General features: G+C 38.9%; 1 protein-coding gene and 1 long non-coding RNA gene across 2 annotated transcripts in view; both read right to left on the reverse strand.

Moving 5' to 3' along the window:
• Positions 1-22,662, reverse strand: part of LOC307148749 (serine/threonine-protein kinase pim-3-like) — a 142,741-nt gene that overhangs the window by 39,859 nt on the left and 80,220 nt on the right. The window lies entirely within an intron of this gene.
• LOC307149785 lies at positions 4,404-4,993 on the reverse strand. The gene is made up of 3 exons (XR_013819621.1): positions 4,863-4,993; positions 4,698-4,775; positions 4,404-4,590 (listed from the first exon to the last, which is right to left on the reverse strand). It is a non-coding gene; the product is annotated as an uncharacterized lncRNA (long non-coding RNA).

A 22,662-nucleotide genomic window follows, 5' to 3' on the forward strand; every position in this document is an offset into this window, starting at 1 on the left:
GTTTCTGTAATTTCATCTGATGTTACAGTTTTTTACGATTGCTATGACAGATTTTTCAATACTTTTAACAATTTTCCAAAACTCTTAACACAGTTAGCACTACATCCGTCTGTGTAAGCTATACTATTAACACATTTCTTGTTGCTTTAACACAAAATGCATACAGTTAACACAAATTTAAAATGCTTGAACTTCTTTTACAGACAAGCTCAAACAAGACCAAAACAATGGATTTTTACTGCCAAATTTACCAATGCTTTAACACTGTATGTCAGAACAGATAACACCATGTTCTAAACCTAACCGTACAGGCTAAAGTCAAGGTAAACAGCTGTTTATATTGTGAACTGAAACACAAATATATCCCCTGTATTTTATATATCCCCTGTATTGCAAATTATTAGAAGATGACTCTTTTTTTTATTTTTATTTTTTATTCTTCTGGTGCTTTTTCTGTTTGTATATTTTGTATTTTCACATTATTTCATTGCTAGTGAGAAACAGCTGATTGAAGTTATGCAAATATGGGACAATGTGGCATTCCACCATTCCCGTCTGGTCACAGCCTGGTTTGACGCCCATCAGAGGATGATGTCCATTTTCCTTGCCCCTTACTTCCCTTTCCTCAACCCCATTGAGGAGTTTCCTCAGCCTGGAGATGAAAGGTTTTTCACCATAGTCCACAGGATCAAATGTCCCTCCTGTATGCAAAAGATGCTGCATACCAAGACATCACAGCTGAACACTACCAGGATAAGGCAAGTCAAAAGATTCTTTCCAAGATGCCTTGCCAGGGAAGATATCAGGTGTGATGTGGATGAGAACGTGGACAAATGCAGAAGACCATGCAGATTAGAAGATGGCCTTTTCTGTTTGTATATTTTGTATTTTCACATACAGTAATACTGTAAATGGCAGCTATATTGCAATATTTTTGTTATCTTGCAGAAATGTCCTGTTGCAAATAAAGCCGTTACTGCAGCAATTCTTTCTCTGTCTTCTTTTTTTCACAAACCATACATTCTATAAAGCTATTCTAAGAAGGGGCATTTATTTTGTTGTATTGAATTTCTGCTGCAAAAAAAACAACAACAACAAAATGCATGCATTTACATTACAAACAAAACAAAAATATAGAGACTTCCAAAAAAAAAAAAAAAAAAAACTGCAGTGCAAAACACAATCTATGATTACAGTAATACAATATACTGTCTGTTGTATAAGGGCAGACCTGACACATATAAAATAATGCAGTTTCTGTAATTTCAGCTGATGATAGTGTTTTTTTTGTCATTGTGTTATGATTGACTAAATGTTCCTGTTGGAAGAGAACATGTGTTAGTGTTTTGAATAATTATTTGATTTTGAAACATGTTTGCAGTGTTTTGTTAGACATAGTGTATTGTGTTAGTGTATTACAGTTTTTGCCCGTTGCTTGAACACATTTTGCAAAACTTCGCTCATTGTGCCAAAACTCTACACACAAGTAAACATGACACAACACTGGGAAATATACCATTCACATCTGTGTCAAATTGAAACTCTGTTATCAAAACCTAACATTCCTTTGTCAAAATGTAACTCTGATGACAAAATGACACATACTTGCATCATATGCATACACTTTCAGATCAGGGGGAACACACTAGTCTACTTTATATAAAACACTGCAGTCTTTGATTTTCACTGTTTGTTCAGAAGGCATATTTTCAGGAGGCACATTTTCAAACAACCAAAAATTGACTTTGGCCCCGTCGTCTTGTTTTGCTCAGGTCGAATCCAGCTTCATCAATGAAAATTAATTCATGAGCTGTGCAGCTCCATATGGACAAGATTCTCTGTAACAAAAAAAACAAAAAAAACATATTACTGTACTACAGTGCTACACATACAGAACCCTCACCCCATCACACAGGTACTACACGTGTAGCTCTCCGAATGGATCCATGTGGTGCTGATATGGTACATATTCAGCTGCTACTGGATTTCACCAATACTGTATTGTAAATGTAAAGGACAGTTACACTTACTTACCCGTACATATTCAGCTCGAAGTCCTTTGACCCTGACACGCTTCCTCTCAAATGGGACCCTGTAGAGCTGCTTCATGGTGATGTTGTGTTTTCCCAAGATGCGTCTGATGGTGGTGATGCTCACATGGTTTATGTTGTTGAACACTTGCCTGTCTGCAAGTATTTTCTGCAGTAGCTGGTGGAGACGGATGGCATTGTCTGCTCTCACTAGGTCCACAACGGCAAGTTCCTGCTGTTGTGTGAACAGGCGTTGGCGTCCTCCCCCAGAAGGTCTTCTAGTCATTCTAGAGAAATACAACCACAAATTGTCATCGGTTTGCTTCTTTTTCTTACAGTACTTTACTGTATATACTGTATCATCCACTGTACTGAAACATCTCAATATCAAGATATGTTTCACAAAAACTACCACTTTGGCTGCAAAAGGAGCATTAGCACCCTGCAATACCCTGTACACGTGATGTGGTAATGTGATATACTGTAGTACAGTGCTGTAAATACCATCTGAGTAGAGTAGAAGGTAGAGAGGTGAAGACATACCTGTTTTCTAGTCAGAATGCTCTTACAGATGCCACTGTGAAGCGGCTTAGGTGTGGGTGGACTCTCTGCCCAGCCCCATGGTTGATGACATGGTCCACCAAAGTTGCTCTTATATCATGAGAAATAGGGGTCCGTGCATGGCCTCTTCGACCTTGACCTTGTCCTCCTCATCCTCCTCCTCCTCCTCCTCCTCCTCCTCCTCCTCCTCCTCCTCCTCCTCATCATCATCATCATCATCCTCATCATCATCCTCATCCTCATCATCCTCTTCCTCTTCCTCTACCTCTGCCTCTTGCTCTCCCTCCATCCATGCTTGCAAAGTTCTTGAAATGGCTAAACTGAGGGCTTTTTGTAGCTGGCTGATTGGTGTTCAGTTTTGCAAGTAAGTGCCTTCATGTGTATATTTGAGTGGTTGCAATTACCCAATGTGTTTTGTATTTTGGATACATGTGTTTTCCAAATGGCACCCTGAGATTTCATTTTTGAACGAAGTGTCTTATGTATGAAATAGAGTGTAGTATGCAGGACCAAGTGTGTTGCATAAAGGAGTAAGTGTGTTGCAGAATTGCAACTAGAGTGCAAAGCAGCGCTTTTGTTTAAGGTATGGGTACATGTGTTTGAGGTATGGTAACAAAAGCTTCAAGTTGTGTTACTTTAGTCTAAGCATGGGTATATAGTGTTCAAGCAATGGGCAAAAACTGTATTGTATTTTGAAAATGAGTTTTGGAGTTTAGTTTACAATGTGTGATTTTGAGCATGAAATTAACTGTTTTGCCAATTGTGTGTTTTAGGTGTGTTGGTGCGTTAAGAGTTTAGGAAATTTGTTAAAAGTATTGAAAAAACTGTCATAGCGATTGTAAAAAACTGTAGTGTTTTTTTTGTCATTGTGTTATGATTGACTAAATGTTCCTGTTGGAAGACAACATGTGTTAGTGTTTTGAATAATTATTTGATTTTGAAACATTTTTGCAGTGTTTTGGTAGACATAGTGTATTGTGTTAGTGTATTATTGTATTTTGAAAATTAGTTTTGGAGTTTAATTTACAATGTGTGATTTTGAGCATGAAATTAACCGTTTTGCCAATTGTGTGTTTTAGGTGTGTTGGTGCGTTAAGAGTTTAGGAAACTTGTTAAATGTATTGAAAAAACTGTCATAGCGATTGTAAAAAACTGTATTATCAGGTATCTAATTATTGTAAGAAGTATTTATCAAAAAAGGTAGCATATGAGCAACATGACTGCAAAATATTTACTTGCGTGTGAGGATGATCCTGAATTCAGATCGATGGGCCAGGTCCAACTGCTGCAACACAGCATGACTCCAGGACAGGTAGCTGGTTCTACATCTGGTACAGATCAGGGTCTCTGTCACCAGGTTGTAGTATCTGTCAATATCTAACACCTGTCGTACTCTCCTGTGCAGACCACCACCACACAGCTGATGCCTGGCACAGGCAGGATTAGTACACTGGAGGCGCACCTTCCATAGCCTATATGGCATCCAGAGCAAGAGCCGCTGTGAAAAAAATCGATCAGGTGCTGGAGCTTGGTGATACAACAGGGCTGGTGGTGGGGGGTGATACCACAACTGCAGATTTTCACGCAGCTCCAGTTTACCCTTTGCACCAACCCTAAAAAGTGCTTCCGACACCCACTTCTGGTCCTGCTGTGGCATTGTCTGTGGCCACAGTAGTGGGAGATCTGCAGGGTCTTCTGGCTGAGATGAGACCTGCTGCTGATATTATCAAAAACATTGGTTTAAATAAAAGTTAAGAGAGCATTAAATGACAAAGGCATGTTTATATTTTGAATGACATCTTACTGGGCTCCTCACAACAGCAAACTCAGAATGAATCGATGGTGTTGCTGTTTCTTTGGTGTGTTGTGATCTCTGAGCTGGAGGAAGGAAGAAGGAAGAGGAGGACTTGATGACAGGCCGATGAGGTTTGGGGGATAGAGGAGGACAAGGATCAGAGGGTGGGCATGAAGCTGCGGCTGAACTGGAGTGCTCTAATGTCTGTGGAGTCAAACGTTATGATTAATCTGTTAAAGGGATTGCATTTTTTATGAAATAAAATGATGTAGTGTCATGATAAAAGAAGTCATGATGTCTTTCATATTAACCTGAGAGGTTTTCCTCTGGATGCTTAAATTTGGTTTCGCTGCTGCCACATGTGAGCCTCCAAACCTTGACTTTTCAAACTGAAAGGAAAATGTTAGGAAAATATAGGAAAATGTTGAGATGTTTCAATGTCTGCAGTGATACCTGCAATCGTAAGGTCTGCTCACCATTGACAATGTCAGCTTGGGTTTCTTTGCAGGATGTGACACATCACTGATGGAGGGTGTGCTTTGGGAAGGGGCGCTCTGTGATGCATCCACTATGACTGGTGGATGAACCTGTGATACATGCATTAAGATATACCACACACATAATATTATACAGTCCTCCTAATGCCTAATTTTAGATATAAAGACACATTGATATTGCAAACACATGAACATATGCAACTTGAACTAGGCTAATTGAAGTTACCTTGTGAAATCCACAAATACACTTCTGAGCTTCCTTCAGAAGGGTGGTCTGCCCCCTCATTTGCAGAGGGCATTTTTCTATCTGTGAACATAAAGTGTAGCTATGACACTGTAGTCCATGTTTTCTCAAAACTGTGTATTTACATTGTAAATAATTACATATCCATACACATAAATAAAAATATCACAATTTATTATTATACGAGTTTATTAGTTCACCCATGAATCTAGCTGCATAATTTACCTTCTGATACAACTCATGCCATCTTTTTTGTCGGGGAGAAGGTCTATTCCCCTCCCTCGATGGCCAAACTCCTGTTCGGGCAAAACTCTCCAGACGCGCAAGCCAGTCAGCATCGCTCATGCCTTTGTGTGACTTAGTTGAAGCCATGTCGTTGCCTGAAACAATACAGGACATGTTACACTAACTGCCATTGTAGCCCGGCAATACGGCATTAACCCTCCTGTTGTGTTCTTTTCATGTTAGCTAGTTTTGTGTTCCTGGTCTAAAATGACCGCCACATTATAGCAGTTTATAAATCCAAAATAATACATACTGTATATCATCACCTAATGTTGTGATAGATCTTTTCAACTTAAGTTTTTGTAAACATTAGCCTACAAGTTTTGAACTTCTATTTGCTATTTATGGCCTGTATGCCTCATTGACCTGGGCTCATATAACTTGTTTTGGAGTAAAAAGCATAATGTATGGATTATTTTGACTATAACAAATACTCAGATTAAACATTGTGTTATTTCAACTGTGTCCATCTGATAAATGGGCATGTGGCTGAATTTATTTTTATACATTTATTATATTCTCATTCATTCACTTCTAATGACTGGTCATTTTTGACCACAGGTTAAACAAAACACCCAAAAGTTAAACATTATCCAAATTTATTTTGTGTGTTCAGATAATCAATTTAGTACAATGAGCTTTATTGTACATTGATTTATCCATGTCCCATGAAGTAACATACACTATCAAATATGCTATCTTACTATATTATCTTGTATAATTGCAAGTAATGCTGTCAGAAAAAAATAATAATAATTAACGTTACTGACAAAAATAAGTTAGGTATAAGTTAGGTGACGTTAAAAAAACAATAAGGTTTGCTTGCTGACTGAAGTTACACAAAGTCAGACAACACCGGATAAAACTATTTACATTACAAATAGAGCTGCGGCAATTAGCCTAGCAACTGATAACTTAGCAGCTAAGTTACCCTATTATTTACACAATGACAATTAATTTACCTTATCAGTTGAGGTAATCGTAAGGTAATTTTACGGAGCCAATCTTGCTATTCCTAAAATACAGAAAACGTAAGCCATTCATTTCATTAACGATAAATACAATAACTGTAAACAACAATAAATATAATAACTATAAATAACATACCTGAGCAGCTTGCGGTATATAAATAGCCTAACACCGGAGATTGTGCTACGTGCGGTGATTGGTCTATGAAAAATGGACCTTGCCATTTCATTGGACTGACAAAAATGGAGAGAATATGAGCGGAGATTGGATGGAATTTGCTCAAAGATGGACAAAAATGGACTATGTGCGGTGATTGGTCTATGAAAAATGGACCTTGCCATTTCATTGGACGGGCAAAAATGGAGCTCGTAACGTAATTGGTTTTTAAAAGAAGGAACTCGTCATTGTATTGGATAGATTTTACAGACTTTTGGATGTCAGGTACCGCCAGTGGTCAATGCCAAGGCGATATTCTTTTTAGCTTTGGGCGACACAAGTTCTAGTCCCGGTTCGTCAACCTTTCTTGATACTATACTGTCCTATCATAATAGAAGGCAAAAAAATATATTCTTTAAACTGATGCAAGTTAAGTTCCATCCAGCATTTGTTAAGCCATTACATCAACACCTCTCACATTCCGACAGCTGGGGGGGGGGTTTCCGTCGGTTTCTGTTCCCCCCATATTTCTGACAAATTGAGGTTCTAATATTTATCAAATTGATGCTGTTTAAGCTCCCTCCACACACAGAATAGAATAAGCATATTTTAAGCCGATACATCAACATCTCTCATCATTGGGGTGGGGGAACGGATTTCGACAGCTGAACTCTTTGCCGTCGGATTCTGTTCCCCCTATGTTTCTTACACAATGAGGTTCTAATCTTTATCAGATTGCAGCAGATTGCTCTCCTCAATAGCCTAGTGGTCAATGCCCGGACAATATTTTTTTTTAGCTTTGGGCGACCCGAGTTCTAGTCCCGGTTCGTCAAACTTTCTTGATACTATACTGTCCTATCATAATAAAAGGCAAAAAAAAAAAAAAAATTCTTTAAACTGATGCAAGTTAAGCTCCATCCAGCATTTTTTAAGCCATTACATTGACACCTCTCATAATGGGAGTGGGGGAACGGATTCCGACAGCTGTTTTTTTTGCCGTCGGTTTCTGTTCCCCCCATATTTCTGACAAACTGAGGTTCTAATATTTATCAAATTGATGCTGTTTAAGCTCCATCCACTCACACAGAATAGAATAAGCATATTTAAGCCGATACATCAAAATCTCTCATCATTGGGGTGGGGGAACGGATTTCGACAGCTGAACTCTTTGCCGTCGGATTCTGTTCCCCCTATGTTTATTACACAATAAGGTTCTAAAACTTATCAAATTGCAGCAGTTTGCTATCCTCAATAGCCTAGTGGTCAATGCCAAAACAAAATATTTTTTAGCTTTGGGCGACCCGAGTTTGAGTCCCGGTTCGTCAAACGTTCTTGATACTACACTGTCTTATCATAATAAAAGGCAAAAAAATATATTCTATAAACTCATGCAAGGTAAGCTCCATACACACACAAAAAGAAAAAATTAACATTTTTTTAAGCCATTACTTCAACACCTCTCATAATGGGAGTGGGGAACGGATTCCGACAGCTTTATTTTTTTTTTTTTTGCCGTAGGTTTCTGTTCCCCCCATATTTCTGACAAATTGAGGTTCTAATATTTATCAAATTGATGCTGTTTAAGCTCCCTCCACACACAGAATAGAATAAGCATATTTTAAGCCGATACATCAACATCTCTCATCATTGGGGTGGGGAACGGATTTCGACAGCTGAACTCTTTGCCGTCGGATTCTGTTCCCCATATGTTTCTTACACAATGAGGTTCTAATATTTATCAAATTGCAGAAAATTACTATCCTCAATAGCCTAGTGGTCAATGCCAAGGCAATATTCTTTTTAGCTTTTGGCGACACGAGTTCTAGTCCCGGTTCGTCAACCTTTCTTGATACTATACTGTCCTATCATAATAAAAGGCAAAAAAATATATTCTTTAAACTGATGCAAGTTAAGTTCCATCCAGCATTTGTTAAGCCATTACATCAACACCTCTCACATTCCGACAGCTGGGCTTTTTTTCCGTCGGTTTCTGTTCCCCCCATATTTCTGACAAATTGAGGTTCTAATATTTATCAAATTGATGCTGTTTAAGCTCCCTCCACACACAGAATAGAATAAGCATATTTTAAGCCGATACATCAACATCTCTCATCATTGGGGTGGGGGAACGGATTTCGACAGCTGAACTCTTTGCCGTCGGATTCTGTTCCCCCTATGTTTCTTACACAATGAGGTTCTAATCTTTATCAGATTGCAGCAGATTGCTCTCCTCAATAGCCTAGTGGTCAATGCCCGAACAATATTTTTTTTTAGCTTTGGGCGACCCGAGTTCTAGTCCCGGTTCGTCAAACTTTCTTGATACTATACTGTCCTATCATAATAAAAGGCAAAAAAAAAAAAATTCTTTAAACTGATGCAAGTTAAGCTCCATCCAGCATTTTTTAAGCCATTACATTGACACCTCTCATAATGGGAGTGGGGGAACGGATTCCGACAGCTGTTTTTTTGCCGTCGGTTTCTGTTCCCCCCATATTTCTGACAAACTGAGGTTCTAATATTTATCAAATTGATGCTGTTTAAGCTCCATCCACTCACACAGAATAGAATAAGCATATTTAAGCCGATACATCAAAATCTCTCATCATTGGGGTGGGGGAACGGATTTCGACAGCTGAACTCTTTGCCGTCGGATTCTGTTCCCCCTATGTTTCTTACACAATAAGGTTCTAAAACTTATCAAATTGCAGCAGTTTGCTATCCTCAATAGCCTAGTGGTCAATGCCAAAACAAAATATTTTTTAGCTTTGGGCGACCCGAGTTTGAGTCCCGGTTCGTCAAACGTTCTTGATACTACACTGTCTTATCATAATAAAAGGCAAAAAAATATATTCTATAAACTCATGCAAGGTAAGCTCCATACACACACAAAAAGAAAAAAATTAGCATTTTTTTAAGCCATTACTTCAACACCTCTCATAATGGGAGTGGGGAACGGATTCCGACAGCTTTTTTTTTTTTTTTTTTGCCGTAGGTTTCTGTTCCCCCCATATTTCTGACAAATTGAGGTTCTAATATTTATCAAATTGATGCTGTTTAAGCTCCCTCCACACACAGAATAGAATAAGCATATTTTAAGCCGATACATCAACATCTCTCATCATTGGGGTGGGGAACAGATTTCGACAGCTGAACTCTTTGCCGTCGGATTCTGTTCCCCATATGTTTCTTACACAATGAGGTTCTAATATTTATCAAATTGCAGAAAATTACTATCCTCAATAGCCTAGTGGTCAATGCCAAGGCAATATTCTTTTTAGCTTTGGGCGACACGAGTTCTAGTCCCGGTTCGTCAACCTTTCTTGATACTATACTGTCCTATCATAATAAAAGGCAAAAAAATATATTCTTTAAACTGATGCAAGTTAAGTTCCATCCAGCATTTGTTAAGCCATTACATCAACACCTCTCACATTCCGACAGCTGGGCTTTTTTTCCGTCGGTTTCTGTTCCCCCCATATTTCTGACAAATTGAGGTTCTAATATTTATCAAATTGATGCTGTTTAAGCTCCCTCCACACACAGAATAGAATAAGCATATTTTAAGCCGATACATCAACATCTCTCATCATTGGGGTGGGGGAACGGATTTCGACAGCTGAACTCTTTGCCGTCGGATTCTGTTCCCCCTATGTTTCTTACACAATGAGGTTCTAATCTTTATCAGATTGCAGCAGATTGCTCTCCTCAATAGCCTAGTGGTCAATGCCCGAACAATATTTTTTTTTAGCTTTGGGCGACCCGAGTTCTAGTCCCGGTTCGTCAAACTTTCTTGATACTATACTGTCCTATCATAATAAAAGGCAAAAAAAAAAAAATTCTTTAAACTGATGCAAGTTAAGCTCCATCCAGCATTTTTTAAGCCATTACATTGACACCTCTCATAATGGGAGTGGGGGAACGGATTCCGACAGCTGTTTTTTTTGCCGTCGGTTTCTGTTCCCCCCATATTTCTGACAAACTGAGGTTCTAATATTTATCAAATTGATGCTGTTTAAGCTCCATCCACTCACACAGAATAGAATAAGCATATTTAAGCCGATACATCAAAATCTCTCATCATTGGGGTGGGGGAACGGATTTTGACAGCTGATCTCTTTGCCGTCGGATATTGTTCCCCCTATGTTTCTTACACATGAGGTTCTAATATTTATCAAATTGCAGCAGATTGCTATCCTCAATAGCCTAGTGGTCAATGTGCAGACGATTTTTTTTTTTTAGCTTTGGGCGACCCGAGTTCTAGTCCCGGTTCATCAAACTTTCTTGATACTATACTGTCCTATCATAATAAAAGGCAAAAAAAAAAATCTTTAAACTGATGCAAGTTAAGCTCCATCCAGCATTTTTTAAGCCATTACATCAACACCTCTCATAATGGGAGTGGGGGAACGAATTCCGACAGCTGGGTTTTTTTTCCGTCGGTTTCTGTTCCCCCCATATTTCTGACAAACTGAGGTTCTAATATTTATCAAATTGATGCTGTCTAAGCTCCATCCACACACAGAATAGAATAAGCATATAAGTCGATACATCAACATCTCTCATCATTGGGGTGGGGGAACGGATTTCGACAGCTGAACTATTTGCCGTCGGATTCTGTTCCCCCTATGTTTATTACACAATAAGGTTCTAAGACTTATCAAATTGCAGCAGATTGCTATCCTCAATAGCCTAGTGGTCAATGCACAGACAAAATATTTTTTAGCTTTGGGCGACCCGAGTTTGAATCCCGGTTCGTCAAACGTTCTTGATACTACACTGTCTTATCATAATAAAAGGCAAAAAAATATATTCTTTAAACTCATACAAGTTAAGCTCCATACACACACAAAAAGAAAAAATTAGCATTTTTTTAAGCCATTACTTCAACACCTCTCATAATGGGAGTGGGGGAACGGATTTCGACAGCTGTTTTTTTTTTTTTTTTTGGCCGTAGGTTTCTGTTCCCCCCATATTTCTGATTAACTGAGGTTCTAATATTTATCAAATTGATGCTGTTTAAGCTCCCTCCACACACAGAATAGAATAAGCATATTTTAAGCCGATACATCAACATCTCTCATCATTGGGGTGGGGAAACGGATTTCGACAGCTGAACTCTTTGCCGTCGGATTCTGTTCCCCATATGTTTCTTACACAATGAGGTTCTAATATTTATCAAATTGATGCTGTTTAAGCTCCCTCCACACACAGAATAGAATAAGCATATTTTAAGCCGATACATCAACATCTCTCATCATTGGGGTGGGGAAACGGATTTCGACAGCTGAACTCTTTGCTGTCGGATTCTGTTCCCCATATGTTTCTTACGCAATGAGGTTCTAATATTTATCAAATTGCAATAAATTACTATCCTCAATAGCCTAGGGGTCAATGCCAAAAAATATATTCTTTTTAGCTTTGGGCGACACGAGTTCTAGTCCCGGTTCGTCAACCTTTCTTGATACTATACTGTCCTATCATAATAGAAGGCAAAAAAATATATTCTTTAAACTGATGCAAGTTAAGTTCCATCCAGCATTTGTTAAGCCATTACATCAACACCTCTCACATTCCGACAGATGGGGGTTTTTTTTCCGTCGGTTTCTGTTCCCCCCATATTTCTGACAAATTGAGGTTCTAATATTTATCAAATTGATGCTGTTTAAGCTCCCTCCACACACAGAATAGAATAAGCATATTTTAAGCCGATACATCAACATCTCTCATCATTGGGGTGGGGGAACGGATTTCGACAGCTGAACTCTTTGCCGTCGGATTCTGTTCCCCCTATGTTTCTTACACAATGAGGTTCTAATCTTTATCAGATTGCAGCAGATTGCTCTCCTCAATAGCCTAGTGGTCAATACCTGGACAATATTTTTTTTTAGCTTTGGGCGACCCGAGTTCTAGTCCCGGTTCGTCAAACTTTCTTGATACTATACTGTCCTATCATAATAAAAGGCAAAAAAAAAATAATTTCTTTAAACTGATGCAAGTTAAGCTCCATCCAGCATTTTTTAAGCCATTACATTGACACCTCTCATAATGGGAGTGGGGGAACGGATTCCGACAGCTGTTTTTTTTGCCGTCGGTTTCTGTTCCCCCCATATTTCTGACAAACTGAGGTTCTAATATTTATCAAATTGATGCTGTTTAAGCTCCATCCACTCACACAGAATAGAATAAGCATATTTAAGCCGATACATCAAAATCTCTCATCATTGGGGTGGGGGAACGGATTTCGACAGCTGAACTCTTTACCGTCGGATTCTGTTCCCCCTATGTTTATTACACAATAAGGTTCTAAAACTTATCAAATTGCAGCAGTTTGATATCCTCAATAGCCTAGTGGTCAATGCCAAGACAAAATATTTTTTAGCTTTGGGCGACCCGAGTTTGAGTCCCGGTTCGTCAAACGTTCTTGATACTACACTGTCTTATCATAATAGAAGGCAAAAAAATATATTCTTTAAACTGATGCAAGTTAAGTTCCATCCAGCATTTGTTAAGCCATTACATCAACACCTCTCACATTCCGACAGCTGGGGTTTTTTTTCCGTCGGTTTCTGTTCCCCCCATATTTCTGACAAATTGAGGTTCTAATATTTATCAAATTGATGCTGTTTAAGCTCCCTCCACACACAGAATAGAATAAGCATATTTTAAGCCGATACATCAACATCTCTCATCATTGGGGTGGGGGAACGGATTTCGACAGCTGAACTCTTTGCCGTCGGATTCTGTTCCCCCTATGTTTCTTACACAATGAGGTTCTAATCTTTATCAGATTGCAGCAGATTGCTCTCCTCAATAGCCTAGTGGTCAATGCCCGGACAATATTTTTTTTTAGCTTTGGGCAACCCGAGTTCTAGTCCCGGTTTGTCAAACTTTCTTGATACTATACTGTCCTATCATAATAAAAGGCAAAAAAAATAAAAAAATTCTTTAAACTGATGCAAGTTAAGCTCCATCCAGCATTTTTTAAGCCATTACATTGACACCTCTCATAATGGGAGTGGGGGAACGGATTCCGACAGCTGTTTTTTTTGCCGTCGGTTTCTGTTCCCCCCATATTTCTGACAAACTGAGGTTCTAATATTTATCAAATTGATGCTGTTTAAGCTCCATCTACTCACACAGAATAGAATAAGCATATTTAAGCCGATACATCAAAATCTCTCATCATTGGGGTGGGGGAACGGATTTCGACAGCTGAACTCTTTGCCGTCGGATTCTGTTCCCCCTATGTTTATTACACAATAAGGTTCTAAAACTTATCAAATTGCAGCAGTTTGCTATCCTCAATAGCCTAGTGGTCAATGCCAAGACAAAATATTTTTTAGCTTTGGGCGACCCGAGTTTGAGTCCCGGTTCGTCAAACGTTCTTGATACTACACTGTCTTATAATAATAAAAGGCAAAAAAATATATTCTTTAAACTCATACAAGTTAAGCTCCATACACACACAAAAAGAAAAAATTAGCATTTTTTTAAGCCATTACTTCAACACCTCTCATAATGGGAGTGGGGAACGGATTCCGACAGCTGTTTTTTTTTTTTTTTGCCGTAGGTTTCTGTTCCCCCCATATTTCTGACAAATTGAGGTTCTAATATTTATCAAATTGATGCTGTTTAAGCTCCCTCCACACACAGAATAGAATAAGCATATTTTAAGCCGATACATCAACATCTCTCATCATTGGGGTGGAGGAACGGATTTCGACAGCTGAACTCTTTGCCGTCGGATTCTGTTCCCCCTATGTTTATTGCACAATAAGGTTCTAAAACTTATCAAATTGCAGCCGTTTGCTATCCTCAATTGCCTAGTGGTCAATGCCAAGACAAAATATTTTTTAGCTTTGGGCGACCCGAGTTTGAGTCCCGGTTCGTCAAACGTTCTTGATACTACACTGTCTTATCATAATAAAAGGCAAAAAAATATATTCTTTAAACTCATGCAAGTTAAGCTCCATACACACACAAAAAGAAAAAATTAGCATTTTTTTAAGCCATTACTTCAACACCTCTCATAATGGGAGTGGGGAACGGATTCCGACAGCTGTTTGTTTGGTTTTTTGCCGTAGGTTTCTGTTCCCCCCATATTTCTGACAGATTGAGGTTCTAATATTTATCAAATTGATGCTGTTTAAGCTCCCTCCACACACAGAATAGAATAAGCATATTTTAAGCCGATACATCAACACCTCTCATAATGGGAGTGGGGAACGGATTCCGACAGCTGTTTTTTTTTTTTTTGCCGTAGGTTTCTGTTCCCCCCATATTTCTGACAAATTGAGGTTCTAATATTTATCAAATTGATGCTGTTTAAGCTCCCTCCACACACAGAATAGAATAAGCATATTTTAAGCCGATACATCAACATCTCTCATCATTGGGGTGGGGAACGGATTTCGACAGCTGAACTCTTTGCCGTCGGATTCTGTTCCCCATATGTTTCTTACACAATGAGGTTCTAATATTTATCAAATTGCAGTAAATTACTATCCTCAATAGCCTAGTGGTCAATGCCAAGGCATTATTTTTTTTAGCTTTGGGCGACACGAGTTCTAGTCCCGGTTCGTCAACCTTTCTTGATACTATACTGTCCTATCATAATAAAAGGCAAAAAAATATATTCTTTAAACTGATGCAAGTTAAGTTCCATCCAGCATTTGTTAAGCCATTACATCAACACCTCTCACATTCCGACAGCTGGGGTTTTTTTTCCGTCGGTTTCTGTTCCCCCCATATTTCTGACAAATTGAGGTTCTAATATTTATCAAATTGATGCTGTTTAAGCTCCCTCCACACACAGAATAGAATAAACATATTTTAAGCCGATACATCAACATCTCTCATCATTGGGGTGGGGGAACGGATTTCGACAGCTGAACTCTTTGCCGTCGGATTCTGTTCCCCCTATGTTTCTTACACAATGAGGTTCTAATCTTTATCAGATTGCAGCAGATTGCTCTCCTCAATAGCCTAGTGGTCAATGCCCGGATAATATTTTTTTTTAGCTTTGGGCGACCAGAGTTTGAGTCCCGGTTCGTCAAACGTTCTTGATACTATACTGTCTTATCATAATAAAAGGCAAAAAAATATATTCTTTAAACTGATGCAAGTTAAGCTCCATCCACACACAAAAATAAAATTAGCATTTTTTAAGCCATTGCATCAACACCTCTCATAATGGGAGTGGGGGAACGGATTCCGACAGCTGTTTTTTTTTCCCGTCGGTTTCTGTTCCCCCCATATTTCTGACAAACTGAGGTTCTAATATTTATCAAATTGATGCTGTTTAAGCTGCATCCACACACTGAATAGAATAAGCATATTTAAGTCGATACATCAACATCTCTCATCATTGGGGTGGGGGAACGGATTTCGACAGCTGAACTATTTGCCGTCGGATTCTGTTCCCCCTATGTTTATTACACAATAAGGTTCTAAGACTTATCAAATTGCAGCAGATTGCTATCCTCAATAGCCTAGTGGTCAATGCCCAGACAAAATATTTTTTAGCTTTGGGCGACCCGAGTTTGAGTCCCGGTTCGTCAAACGTTCTTGATACTACACTGTCTTATCATAATAAAAGGCAAAAAATATATTCTTTAAACTCATACAAGTTAAGCTCCATACACACACAAAAAGAAAAAATTAGCATTTTTTTAAGCCATTACTTCAACACCTCTCATAATGGGAGTGGGGGAACGGATTCCGACAGCTGTTTTTTTTTTTTTGGCCGTAGGTTTCTGTTCCCCCCATATTTCTGATAAACTGAGGTTCTAATATTTATCAAATTGATGCTGTTTAAGCTCCCTCCACACACAGAATAGAATAAGCATATTTTAAGCCGATACATCAACATCTCTCATCATTGGGGTGGGGAAACGGATTTCGACAGCTGAACTCTTTGCTGTCGGATTCTGTTCCCCATATGTTTCTTACACAATGAGGTTCTAATATTTATCAAATTGCAATAAATTACTATCCTCAATAGTCTAGTGGTCAATGCCAAAAAAATATTCTTTTTAGCTTTGGGCGACACGAGTTCTAGTCCCGGTTCGTCAACCTTTCTTGATACTATACTGTCCTATCATAATAGAAGGCAAAAAAATATATTCTTTAAACTGATGCAAGTTAAGTTCCATCCAGCATTTGTTAAGCCATTACATCAACACCTCTCACATTCCGACAGCTGGGGGTTTTTTTCCGTCGGTTTCTGTTCCCCCCATATTTCTGACAAATTGAGGTTCTAATATTTATCAAATTGATGCTGTTTAAGCTCCCTCCACACACAGAATAGAATAAGCATATTTAAGCCGATACATCAAAATCTCTCATCATTGGGGTGGGGGAACGGATTTTGACAGCTGATCTCTTTGCCGTCGGATATTGTTCCCCCTATGTTTCTTACACATGAGGTTCTAATATTTATCATATTGCACCAGATTGCTATCCTCAATAGCCTAGTGGTCAATGCGCAGACGATTTTTTTTTTTTAGCTTTGGGCGACCCGAGTTCTAGTCCCGGTTCATAAAACTTTCTTGATACTATACTGTCCTATCATAATAAAAGGCAAAAAAAAAATTCTTTAAACTGATGCAAGTTAAGCTCCATCCAGCATTTTTTAAGCCATTACATCAACACCTCTCATAATGGGAGTGGGGGAACGGATTCCGACAGCTGGGGTTTTTTTCCGTCGGTTTCTGTTCCCCCCATATTTCTGACAAACTGAGGTTCTAATATTTATCAAATTGATGCTGTCTAAGCTCCATCCACACACAGAATAGAATAAGCATATTTAAGTCGATACATCAACATCTCTCATCATTGGGGTGGGGGAACGGATTTCGACAGCTGAACTATTTGCCGTCGGATTCTGTTCCCCCTATGTTTATTACACAATAAGGTTCTAAAACTTATCAAATTGCAGCAGTTTGCTATCCTCAATAGCCTAGTGGTCAATGCCAAGACAAAATATTTTTTAGCTTTGGGCGACCCGAGTTTGAGTCCCGGTTCGTCAAACGTTCTTGATACTACACTGTCTTATCATAATAAAAGGCAAAAAAATATATTCTTTAAACTCATGCAAGTTAAGCTCCATACACACACAAAAAGAAAAAATTAGCATTTTTTTAAGCCATTACTTCAACACCTCTCATAATGGGAGTGGGGAACGGATTCCGACAGCTGGTTTTTTTTTTTTTGCCGTAGGTTTCTGTTCCCCCCATATTTCTGACAAATTGAGGTTCTAATATTTATCAAATTGATGCTGTTTAAGCTCCCTCCACACACAGAATAGAATAAGCATATTTTAAGCCGATACATCAACATCTCTCATCATTGGGGTGGGGAACGGATTTCGACAGCTGAACTCTTTGCCGTCGGATTCTGTTCCCCATATGTTTCTTACACAATGAGGTTCTAATATTTATCAAATTGCAGTAAATTTCTATCCTCAATAGCCTAGTGGTCAATGCCAAGGCAATATTCTTTTTAGCTTTGGGCGACACGAGTTCTAGTCCCGGTTCGTCAACCTTTCTTGATACTATACTGTCCTATCATAATAAAAGGCAAAAAAATATATTCTTTAAACTGATGCAAGTTAAGTTCCATCCAGCATTTGTTAAGCCATTACATCAACACCTCTCACATTCCGACAGCTGGGCTTTTTTTCCGTCGGTTTCTGTTCCCCCCATATTTCTGACAAATTGAGGTTCTAATATTTATCAAATTGATGCTGTTTAAGCTCCCTCCACACACAGAATAGAATAAGCATATTTTAAGCCGATACATCAACATCTCTCATCATTGGGGTGGGGGAACGGATTTCGACAGCTGAACTCTTTGCCGTCGGATTCTGTTCCCCCTATGTTTCTGACACAATGAGGTTCTAATCTTTATCAGATTGCAGCAGATTGCTCTCCTCAATAGCCTAGTGGTCAATGCCCGGACAATTTTTTTTTTTAGCTTTGGGCGACCCGAGTTCTAGTCCCGGTTCGTCAAACTTTCTTGATACTATACTGTCCTATCATAATAAAAGGCAAAAAAAAAAAAAAAATCTTTAAACTGATGCAAGTTAAGCTCCATCCAGCATTTTTTAAGCCATTACATTGACACCTCTCATAATGGGAGTGGGGGAACGGATTCCGACAGCTGTTTTTTTTGCCGTCGGTTTCTGTTCCCCCCATATTTCTGACAAACTGAGGTTCTAATATTTATCAAATTGATGCTGTTTAAGCTCCATCCACTCACACAGAATAGAATAAGCATATTTAAGCCGATACATCAAAATCTCTCATCATTGGGGTGGGGGAACGGATTTTGACAGCTGATCTCTTTGCCGTCGGATATTGTTCCCCCTATGTTTCTTACACATGAGGTTCTAATATTTATCAAATTGCAGCAGATTGCTATCCTCAATAGCCTAGTGGTCAATGCGCAGACGATTTTTTTTTTTTAGCTTTCGGCGACCCGAGTTCTAGTCCCGGTTCATCAAACTTTCTTGATACTATACTGTCCTATCATAATAAAAGGCAAAAAAAAATATTCTTTAAACTGATGCAAGTTAAGCTCCATCCAGCATTTTTTAAGCCATTACATCAACACCTCTCATAATGGGAGTGGGGGAACGGATTCCGACAGCTGGGTTTTTTTTCCGTCGCTTTCTGTTCCCCCCATATTTCTGACAAACTGAGGTTCTAATATTTATCAAGTTGATGCTGTCTAAGCTCCATCCACACACAGAATAGAATAAGCATATTTAAGTCGATACATCAACATCTCTCATCATTGGGGTGGGGGAAAGGATTTCGACAGCTGAACTATTTGCCGTCGGATTCTGTTCCCCCTATGTTTATTACACAATAAGGTTCTAAGACTTATCAAATTGCAGCAGATTGCTATCCTCAATAGCCTAGTGGTCAATGCCCTGACAAAATATTTTTTAGCTTTGGGCGACCCGAGTTTGAGTCCCGGTTCGTCAAACGTTCTTGATACTACACTGTCTTATCATAATAAAAGGCAAAAAAATATATTCTTTAAACTCATACAAGTTAAGCTCCATACACACACAAAAAGAAAAAATTAGCATTTTTTTAAGCCATTACTTCAACACCTCTCATAATGGGAGTGGGGGAACGGATTCCGACAGCTGGTTTTTTTTTTTTGGCCGTAGGTTTCTGTTCCCCCCATATTTCTGATAAACTGAGGTTCTAATATTTATCAAATTGATGCTGTTTAAGCTCCCTCCACACACAGAATAGAATAAGCATATTTTAAGCCGATACATCAACATCTCTCATCATTGGGGTGGGGGAACGGATTTCGACAGCTGAACTCTTTGCCGTCGGATTCTGTTCCCCCTATGTTTCTTACACAATGAGGTTCTAATCTTTATCAGATTGCTGCAGCTTGCTCTCCTCAATAGCCTAGTGGTCAATGCCCGGACAATATTTTTTTTTAGCTTTGGGCGACCCGAGTTCTAGTCCCGGTTCGTCAAACTTTCTTGATACTATACTGTCCTATCATAATAAAAGGCAAAAAAAAAAAAAAAAAATTCTTTAAACTGGTGCAAGTTAAGCTCCATCCAGCATTTTTTAAAGCCATTACATTGACACCTCTCATAATGGGAGTGGGGGAACGGATTCCGACAGCTGTTTTTTTTGCCGTCGGTTTCTGTTCCCCCCATATTTCTGACAAACTGAGGTTCTAATATTTATCAAATTGATGCTGTTTAAGCTCCATCCACTCACACAGAATAGAATAAGCATATTTAAGCCGATACATCAAAATCTCTCATCATTGGGGTGGGGGAACGGATTTCGACAGCTGAACTCTTTGCCGTCGGATTCTGTTCCCCCTATGTTTATTACACAATAAGGTTCTAAAACTTATCAAATTGCAGCAGTTTGCTATCCTCAATAGCCTAGTGGTCAATGCCAAGACAAAATATTTTTTAGCTTTGGGCGACCCGAGTTTGAGTCCCGGTTCGTCAAACGTTCTTGATACTACACTGTCTTATCATAATAGAAGGCAAAAAAATATATTCTTTAAACTGATGCAAGTTAAGTTCCATCCAGCATTTGTTAAGCCATTACATCAACACCTCTCACATTCCGACAGCTGGGCTTTTTTTCCGTCGGTTTCTGTTCCCCCCATATTTCTGACAAATTGAGGTTCTAATATTTATCAAATTGATGCTGTTTAAGCTCCCTCCACACACAGAATAGAATAAGCATATTTTAAGCCGATACATCAACATCTCTCATCATTGGGGTGGGGGAACGGATTTCGACAGCTGAACTCTTTGCCGTCGGATTCTGTTCCCCCTATGTTTCTGACACAATGAGGTTCTAATCTTTATCAGATTGCAGCAGATTGCTCTCCTCAATAGCCTAGTGGTCAATGCCCGGACAATATTTTTTTTTAGCTTTGGGCGACCCGAGTTCTAGTCCCGGTTCGTCAAACTTTCTTGATACTATACTGTCCTATCATAATAAAAGGCAAAAAAAATATATAATTCTTTAAACTGATGCAAGTTAAGCTCCATCCAGCATTTTTTAAGCCATTACATTGACACCTCTCATAATGGGAGTGGGGGAACGGATTCCGACAGCTGTTTTTTTTGCCGTCGGTTTCTGTTCCCCCCATATTTCTGACAAACTGAGGTTCTAATATTTATCAAATTGATGCTGTTTCAGCTCCATCCACTCACACAGAATAGAATAAGCATATTTAAGCCGATACATCAAAATCTCTCATCATTGGGGTGGGGGAACGGATTTTGACAGCTGATCTCTTTGCCGTCGGATATTGTTCCCCCTATGTTTCTTACACATGAGGTTCTAATATTTATCAAATTGCAGCAGATTGCTATCCTCAATAGCCTAGTGGTCAATGCGCAGACGATTTTTTTTTTTTAGCTTTCGGCGACCCGAGTTCTAGTCCCGGTTCATCAAACTTTCTTGATACTATACTGTCCTATCATAATAAAAGGCAAAAAAAAATATTCTTTAAACTGATGCAAGTTAAGCTCCATCCAGCATTTTTTAAGCCATTACATCAACACCTCTCATAATGGGAGTGGGGGAACGGATTCCGACAGCTGGGGTTTTTTTCCGTCGCTTTCTGTTCCCCCCATATTTCTGACAAACTGAGGTTCTAATATTTATCAAGTTGATGCTGTCTAAGCTCCATCCACACACAGAATAGAATAAGCATATTTAAGTCGATACATCAACATCTCTCATCATTGGGGTGGGGGAAAGGATTTCGACAGCTGAACTATTTGCCGTCGGATTCTGTTCCCCCTATGTTTATTACACAATAAGGTTCTAAAACTTATCAAATTGCAGCAGTTTGCTATCCTCAATAGCCTAGTGGTCAATGCCAAGACAAAATATGCTGTTTAAGCTCCCTCCACACACAGAATAGAATAAGCATATTTTAATCCGATACATCAACATCTCTCATCATTGGGGTGGGGAAACGGATTTCGACAGCTGAACTCTTTGCTGTCGGATTCTGTTCCCCATATGTTTCTTACACAATGAGGTTCTAATATTTATCAAATTGCAATAAATTACTATCCTCAATAGACTAGTGGTCAATGCCAAAAAAATATTCTTTTTAGCTTTGGGCGACACGAGTTCTAGTCCCGGTTCGTCAACCTTTTTTGATACTATACTGTCCTATCATAATAGAAGGCAAAAAATATATTCTTTAAACTGATGCAAGTTAAGTTCCATCCAGCATTTGTTAAGCCATTACATCAACACCTCTCACATTCCGACAGCTGGGGGTTTTTTTCCGTCGGTTTCTGTTCCCCCCATATTTCTGACAAATTGAGGTTCTAATATTTATCAAATTGATGCTGTTTAAGCTCCCTCCACACACAGAATAGAATAAGCATATTTTAAGCCGATACATCAACATCTCTCATCATTGGGGTGGGGGAACGGATTTCGACAGCTGAACTCTTTGCCGTCGGATTCTGTTCCCCCTATGTTTCTTACACAATGAGGTTCTAATCTTTATCAGATTGCAGCAGATTGCTCTCCTCAATAGCCTAGTGGTCAATGCCCGGACAATATTTTTTTTTAGCTTTGGGCGACCCGA

The sequence above is a fragment of the Squalius cephalus genome (genome assembly GCF_949319135.1).
Source record: "Squalius cephalus genome assembly, chromosome: 21".
Classification (NCBI taxonomy): domain Eukaryota; kingdom Metazoa; phylum Chordata; class Actinopteri; order Cypriniformes; family Leuciscidae; genus Squalius; species Squalius cephalus.